Below are 8,155 nucleotides of genomic sequence, written 5' to 3' on the forward strand. Positions count from 1 at the left end.
CTGTTTATCTCTGTCTTACACTACCAAAATAAAATATCCTTTGAACCATATCAGCTTAATTAACCAGGACAACTTGATCATACTCTACCATGTATTGTAAAATGATAAGAGGATGCTACTGCTTCTGTTGTACACATTTATAACATTACAAAAATATTGGTTGTGTTGTGTATCTATGGCGTATAAACACACTTAACATAACTGGCAATAAAGGAATTACTGTCCATTAGCGAGACTGAAATGTTACAGTTTCTGAAACTTTAACAAACATTTCATAACTTCATAATAGTAGCAGCCTGGGGGAAATAACAACATTGCTAACTTTTATTTGAAAGTTGTCAGTGTTGAGTGAGTGACAATTAGTGAACCACTTACTTACAACAACTGACCCTCAGGTAGTTTCTTGGCATGTTTGCAATTACCAGTATCTTAAGGTAATGCTAAGCCCTTGTTTTCAGGGTTTCAATCAAGCCAAATGTCATTAGTAATGGAGGAGACTGCTGTGCAAGATTTAAATCTTCACACTAGGAATGCAGAAATAATAAACACTGAAGTTGTGAAATAAACTTACAGAGGAGGTCCTTCAATTAAATGCAATGACATCGAAGGTTGCATATGCAACTTTACCTACAAACTGTCACCTTTTAAATGTATGTATGTATTATTCTCAACTCACCTCTCAATGCAGGATTTACAGACCAAGTACTGGGGGACCAGTAAACCTAGTTGAGTCTATTCTGTTTACACAGTCTTTCAAACTTTTAGTTGCTGGGTGCTGTCTCGCAGGGGTGCCGGGTGGTGGCCTAACCACGTGTCACTTACAGTGGCTAATACAGAGACTGTTATTTCATGCAGGGTAAAAGTGGGGGCTTGCTTCTGGCTGGATAAGTGAACTTTTTGAATATTTTTGCAACAGCTGAAAGGAAGGAAGTAACTCTGCTGACAAGTTTGATTTACTCCCTGATTTGTGCTAAGCAGACCCCTAAATTGATAATGGAATGGTCCTAGCCAGCTGAAGGACATCCTGTATGCAGATGAAGAGAAACTGTTGGGCACTGGGCAGTGATTTGTATATTGGGGATTACTACCAGGCCAATCAGTGTCATCATCACTGTAAACAATACCACAAGACTTATCTATTATCTCAGATGAGGGATTTCATCGATAAGAAAATTTAAACAATCACAATCATTCTGAACTTCTGGTCACTATCAGTGATTGAAGCCTGGTCTGAGACTGACCTTTCATCTATATTCAATACCAAAGTTATGGCAGCAAACATGACTACACTAATGCTGTATGATTTATGAGTCTGTGATGTAAAATAGATGCTATAAACTTTTGTTTCATGTGTGTATGAATATAGATAACCAATCTGAATTTGTTCATTCTCAAATATTGAACCATAAACAAAATGTAGATGTAATATCTCAATACTATGTTTCGGTCTGTTTGGTTTGAGCTTAGTGTGAAACTAATGGAAGGCTGTCAGTTTGTTTAAGACCTCAGTTTTCAAGGCCAGCTTGTTGTTCTTTCAGTGAGGTGTACCTTTTGTGTTCAACAGCTTGCACACTTTCAGGTAATGGTGTTGAAAAGAAAATATTTATCAGAACTTATGTTAACCAGAGAGGAATCCAGTACTGAAGAACTTCATAACATGTCCCATCTCTCACCTTCACGTGAATATTTTGGTGGTGAATCATAATTTTCTTCTTCTTTTTTTTCTATTCCATATCTTCCTTGTAATTATATTTTTTCACTCGCTGAACATTTCTTCTTGCTTGGAGGAAAAATTAAAAAATGACATGACACCATAATCTTCGTTGCTGAATGATATATATTCATTATGTTGGATGAAAACTTTGTCGTAAATATGAGGGTCATTGAAACACATTTCTTGGTGCCATACACTGGGCGCCCTCTGTAGTCCACTTGTGAAACTATTCCATGGAACAATGCTTGATCTGTAAGTTTTGCATGACTAATAATGTCACACACTTTTAACATTAATACCCCAGTGGCATGCTTTCACTTTTTTTAGATACAGGCATGGTGTTTAATCCAAGCAAAGTTCATACATAATAAGAGGACCATTCTCCAGCTTATAAATATGCATCGTTTCATTGGGTTCACATTGTGTGCTGTCTCCATGCACTGAATGCCTTCTTGGGTTCCAACAAAAGTGTGTTATTCAGCCAGAACCAATGTATTCACATACTATCAACTTTCACCATGGTTTCAAATGAAAGAGCAAACAGCCATTTGAAAGGATGACAGGAAGTGGGAGTACAATACATAAGTACCTCTGCTTTTGTTCTGCTATATCCTGCACCCCTATTCATGCACTGTTGAAGTACAGTTCACACACACAATCAGTGACCAGAGGGCTCATTTAAACAACCAGTTCACATCTGAATACTGCCTGTACTGGTCACTTTTACACTTGACAGTCTTATTTCCTTTCCACACACATGGACGTATGTCACACTGTATCATTCTGTTGGTTAGAAACCATTACTGAATCATATTCTCTTCACCAAATTTTAGTAGGTAGTGTTTCACTTTACCATCCGGTCCATGGCCAGAAACCCACCTAATTAATAGAAATGAAAACACGATAAGTTTCACATTGTTTTTGTTTTTTTTGTGGCTAGACATTTCATTCCTTTCTGTCCTTCCTTTCTGCCTCACACTACTTGATACCTTTTGGTTAATTCAATGGGTGGGTGGTTGAGTGGAAATTTGATAGTCTTTATGTGACTTACAGTATTTTGCTTCCAGCACGAACACAAACTACAGGTAAAAACTAACCAGTTAATGATCTTATTGAAACACTGAAATATAATTAACAGTAAGGCCATGTCACATGTAATCTTCATTCCAATCAGGGTTATTAAAGGTGATATGATCATTTAATTTTACCAACAGTCATTTGAAATTGATACTTTCATAAGGCTACTAGATTTCATCATAACGACTCTGAAGTTATTTCCAAACACACTATTACTGATATCTTTAGATATACTACTACATGATAATATTTGGAGGATAAATTTACATTCATATCTTGAAATATACTCCACATATTGCACGTTATCAATGGACTACACTGTTTGAGTTACGGTATTGAATTCAAGCAAGCTATGCTGTAGGTATGAAAAGGAAACCTCTCGTGCTGTGTCTTTTCTGATTAATGATTAACTGGAGGTGCTATGCTTTTATGTGATGACCAGAAAGCAATCAGAACAAGAACTATCATTTTGAATACCTAGATTCAGTTACTGACACATAATAAACATGGAATTTATCACAACATACAGGTTATGTCAAAAATCTGCTTCAATTCAGTCACAATTAGCACTACTTAGTTCCTAAATATCTCAGAGTTGTTGGGCTAGAACCATCTGTTATTCTTCACTGGTTGTTTGATGAAAGATGTTCCTTTTCACATGTTTCATGCCCTTTGATTCTGGTTACAGCATACCCTAGATTTAACGACTATACATGTATGCATGATAATTATATGTTATCATAAGTCCAGAACTCATGCTGTTCTCAGTGGTTTGGTCTTTACCTTCATCATCATAAAAATCTGGCATCTTGATGGTCAAACTATTATCACATTCCAGCTAGTAGTTATTTTTTTAGTGTGTGAGATGGCTGGGGAATTATACCAGTACTCTCTGGTTCACTAAAATGCTTCCCTTTGGTCAAGCATGTATGAAGGAAAGGCCATCTTATGAAAAACAACATATATTCAAGGCTATTCTTAAAAGCTTACATGAAAGATTACATAATTCCATTTGGGGGGAAAAAGATATTCAAGATTTCCAAATACCTGCCAATCCTTCCAAGGAAAAGAAATATTTACCTTCACTAATATGCTCAAGTAACATATCTCACCTAAAGTTTACACTTTCGTAGAAACCTTATTTTGTTATTCTTGTTAACTATTATTACTCTATTGTTATATCAATGCAATGCAGTATATATTCTGAATACAAATGTGTACAACAATCATGAGTCATTCCTTGTTTTTGTTCAATAAAACCAACTGACTACTTTTGATGATAATTGGATTCTGTAAATTCTAAAATACACTCAAATGATAAACTTGATTGAGTATCATAATTCAGAAACATTGCACAATTTTCACAACAAGTCAAAAGTATAAATATTTCTGACAGACTGAAATTATATTTTAAGATAGTCTAGTTCCTGATGACCATGTTCCGATTTACACTATGTTGTAATGTGTGAAGATAATGTAGTGTAAATCGGAGCAGGGTCGTCAGGAACGAGACAAATTTTAAGATACCTTAAATGAACTATCCACACACAACTAAACATTTGTAAAAAAAAAAAAAGAAAAAAAAAGCAACATTCTTTTGTTTACAATCCAATAAATCAAGAATTTTTACAAAATCCAACAAACACAATAAGTTGAATATTTGTTGATTTCAAAGTTCAGACAAAAGATACATAAAAGCAGTCTGAAATGTTGAAACATGTATGAACATGATTTTGTATATCTGTTTGTCAGTTAGGAACTGCAAATGAGCAACTGTTTATCCACCCACAATGTTGTGTGTGGGCTAAATTTCAAATGTGTTAACACCTGCCACAGCAGACCACTGATTCATATTTTCATCAATTCTCAGTTTCATAATTTTACATTCGGTGAAAATCCTTCTACAATTGTTCTTTTTCCAGTCAACATGATAATGTACATAAGATGCCACTTCTGAAACAAAAGTCGTCTCAACAAGTGTTTAAAAAGTCCTTACCGTTATGTCTTACTCCGACAACAAGCCATGACTGTCTGTTCTATTCAGTAGCACGCAATGAATAGTTTGATAAAAATTTGGGGAAGACCCTTTTTCCGGGGGTGCGGTGGAAAACACTTCATTTCATATCAACAAGTAACGGAAAATGAAACAACTTGATGACATTGACGTGATATACTGTGTAAAATCCCATTATCCACTTGAATTGCATTAATATATCAATTCTGTATTAACCAACAATCAATAAATGATGTATTCTTTTATAAATTTCAGCTGATTGTCCAACAAATTGGACGAAATGTTACATTTCAACTATCAAAAGTACAGTGTGCCAAAGCAAACTCAATTATCCAACTTAAATACATAGTAGGGAAAAAATAACACTTTACCTGTCATGAAGTATACTCAAGTCACCCCTACTGATAGAGGGATACTCCCAAGACGTAATATTACAAAAATTATACTTGTACGGTAAACAAAAAAACATGTAAGATACATAGTTACATGTGTAGACACAAAACACTAAATGGTGAGTGAGTAGATCCAGGACTTTGTGAGAATAATCTCTGATTTGGACTTCTGACAAGTTTTATATGCCGTTGTGAACAAACGGACAAGTTGGGACATGTTCTGCATCTGTTTAATGTTTAACTGCTATTGTTTGGGCGGTCACTCTTTTCCAGCTACCCTGGACAACAATAGATTCTATATATACACATGACTCACTTCTGCATTCAGAGCACACAATGACCATTATCATCATTTACACAATCCAAACAATTTCAAACTGCTATCAGGTAATGCTAATCAATGCCACATTCATCACCTACTTAGGTACATTGACACCATAGAGGGCGCTGTAATGTAATCACAGCTTCCATTGGTTTGCAAAATGTTGTGGAAGTTGAGGGCACTGTTCTAACTTATTAGGGACTAAAATTATAACTACCCTGCAAATGAAAGAGTGGGGTTTTTTCCAGTAAAAAAGTGCAAAGATGTGTTTTATTTTGTTTCATGAAAGTTTCAACATGTATCAAGACGTTGACATGGAAGGGTTACCCTCATGCATAACACTGATATCTCTGACATCAAGTCTATCAAATCATAGACCTGAGGGGCTATGATCAAATAGTAGTCATTTGGTAATTCTGCCACAGAAATTATCCTGGGATAAGTTTCTTTCCCAATCAAGAAAAGAAACTGTAACAAAACTTCCTATTGTCAGAACAAAAAACAAACAAATAAGTCATGAGTATACAAATAGGCAGGCCCAAATGGTCTACTATTTGGTTTGCCTGTGTAAGATTGTCCAGCTCTAAATATAAAAGAACACTTTTCATACATTCAGTGTTTATAACCAACTTGTTCACTGTTTTACAAATGTGTCAACATAACAGTTATAATCAAGGGTGTTAACATGTCAGAGTTTTTATACAAGCTCTACAAAGAGCAAACATCCTTCTATATTATGAACTTTTCTACAGCCATAACGGAGATCCTTCACAAGTTGTACACAACTCATCTTGTGTTACAAAACAGTTAGTTTGTTTCCACTCCTCTCATTCTACATGGCAGTGATGTGTAATGAAGCCTGCCCCCTTGTGGTCAAATGTACAAAACCTTGCGAGTGGTTGATCTAAACATGATTGTATTCAACATGCAAATATATAAAGCAGATAAAAATGTTGTTGATAAGATATCATGATTCAAATAACATATGACACATGTATTCCACATTTGGTGTGTCATAGACTTTAGACTGTTTATCTGTGATTGAATAGAAGATTGTTCACTGAATGTACACTGTATAAGTTTTAAATCACTCAGGTGGAAGTTTAAAATGTGACTCATGTACAACTAAAACAGGGAGTGTTTGTGAGAAGATTGCACATAACATATATTTTGGCAAGTTGAGGTCGTTGTTTACTTGGTAGACAAGCTCACTTTTAAAGCTGAACACAATGGGATTGTAATTGAAGAGAAAGTTTTGTTTACATTTATTCATCTTTTCGAACTTCCCTCAATAACAACCATACTGTGTTCAATAGCAAAAGTGTTGTTATCTATCAGATACCAAGTAAAACAACAATCTAAACTTGAAATGATTGACTTTGATCATATATTTATACACTAGTATTACATTAAGAAGAGGAATTCCTTCATTTAGGTCGAGATCTCTCCCCTTGCTAAAATAAATGTTCACAAATGTGATAGTGCCGGGATTGGTAATAGACAATTGACATACAATGTTTTATTTTGTCAATAGTTATTTTGATTGTAAGGTCACAGTTTGGCAGTTTAGAGGTGAAGAGATCTTGAGATTCAAAGCCATGGATAGCATCTAGACTACAGTTTTTGGTCACATCTTAAAATAAATATTGTGATAGAATTCCATTTACACACTTTTTAAAAATAGGTAGGCTCAGTATTTACATTTTTCATTGCCATTTTTTTTTTTTGGGGGGGGGGTCATTTTTTGAAATTTCTAATTTAATAGCCATTTTAGAGATATTTTTCTCAAACTTCATATAGAATGCGAGGTAATTGAAACCAGTTACACACAATTCATTTGTTTGGCCGAATCACATCAACCCACCCCCCCCACCCCCCACCCCCCCAGTAAACTAACACCAGACTACTTTTTTCATCAAGCTTAATATATAGACATTTACACCATACTACAATGTGATTGCAAAGGCTTTTTTTACATCCTGACTCTAGATGGCGCTCTTCTGTTTGTGCTCATACAACTGTTAATATCACATTTGATCTATAAAAAAAATAGTGGCTACTATTTCCATCAACGGTCTAAAAAATGTTTACTTGTGCAAACAAAATGTTTCATGGTTTCAATTTATTTTTATATCTATGAAGAATAGTTAGGGGTCAGTATTGAACTTAATATTTTTGGGTCATGACAACTTTTATTTTTTTACATTTCTGACTTTCACACCTTTTTCATTTCACTTTTTTCCATTAATCTATGATGGGTCTGATAACCAGAACCACACCATTTGACTAATACTTCAACCACCACAGAACCAGTGACATAGACACCAGTTGTCATGACGTAGAATGACCAGGGTATATAATCCAGATTTTCTGTTCAAAGACAATATCTTGGCTTGTGCATGGTATAATATCAATTATATTATACCAGTATATTGATGGCGCAAATCGAGAGATCTGATTGGTCTAGACATCGAACTAGCGCGTCTAAAATGAGTCGAACTAGCACGTCTAAAATGAGCGATAATGCACAGTTGGCACACGTCCAAATTTTGATGTTGACTGTTCGTCTATGAACGTTGTAGTCCGTGCAGGGATGGGGGCGCAAATGAAACATGGAAACATTGTGTCTTATCTTG

The sequence above is a fragment of the Glandiceps talaboti genome, chromosome 15 (assembly GCF_964340395.1).
Source record: "Glandiceps talaboti chromosome 15, keGlaTala1.1, whole genome shotgun sequence".
Classification (NCBI taxonomy): Eukaryota; Metazoa; Hemichordata; class Enteropneusta; family Spengelidae; genus Glandiceps; species Glandiceps talaboti.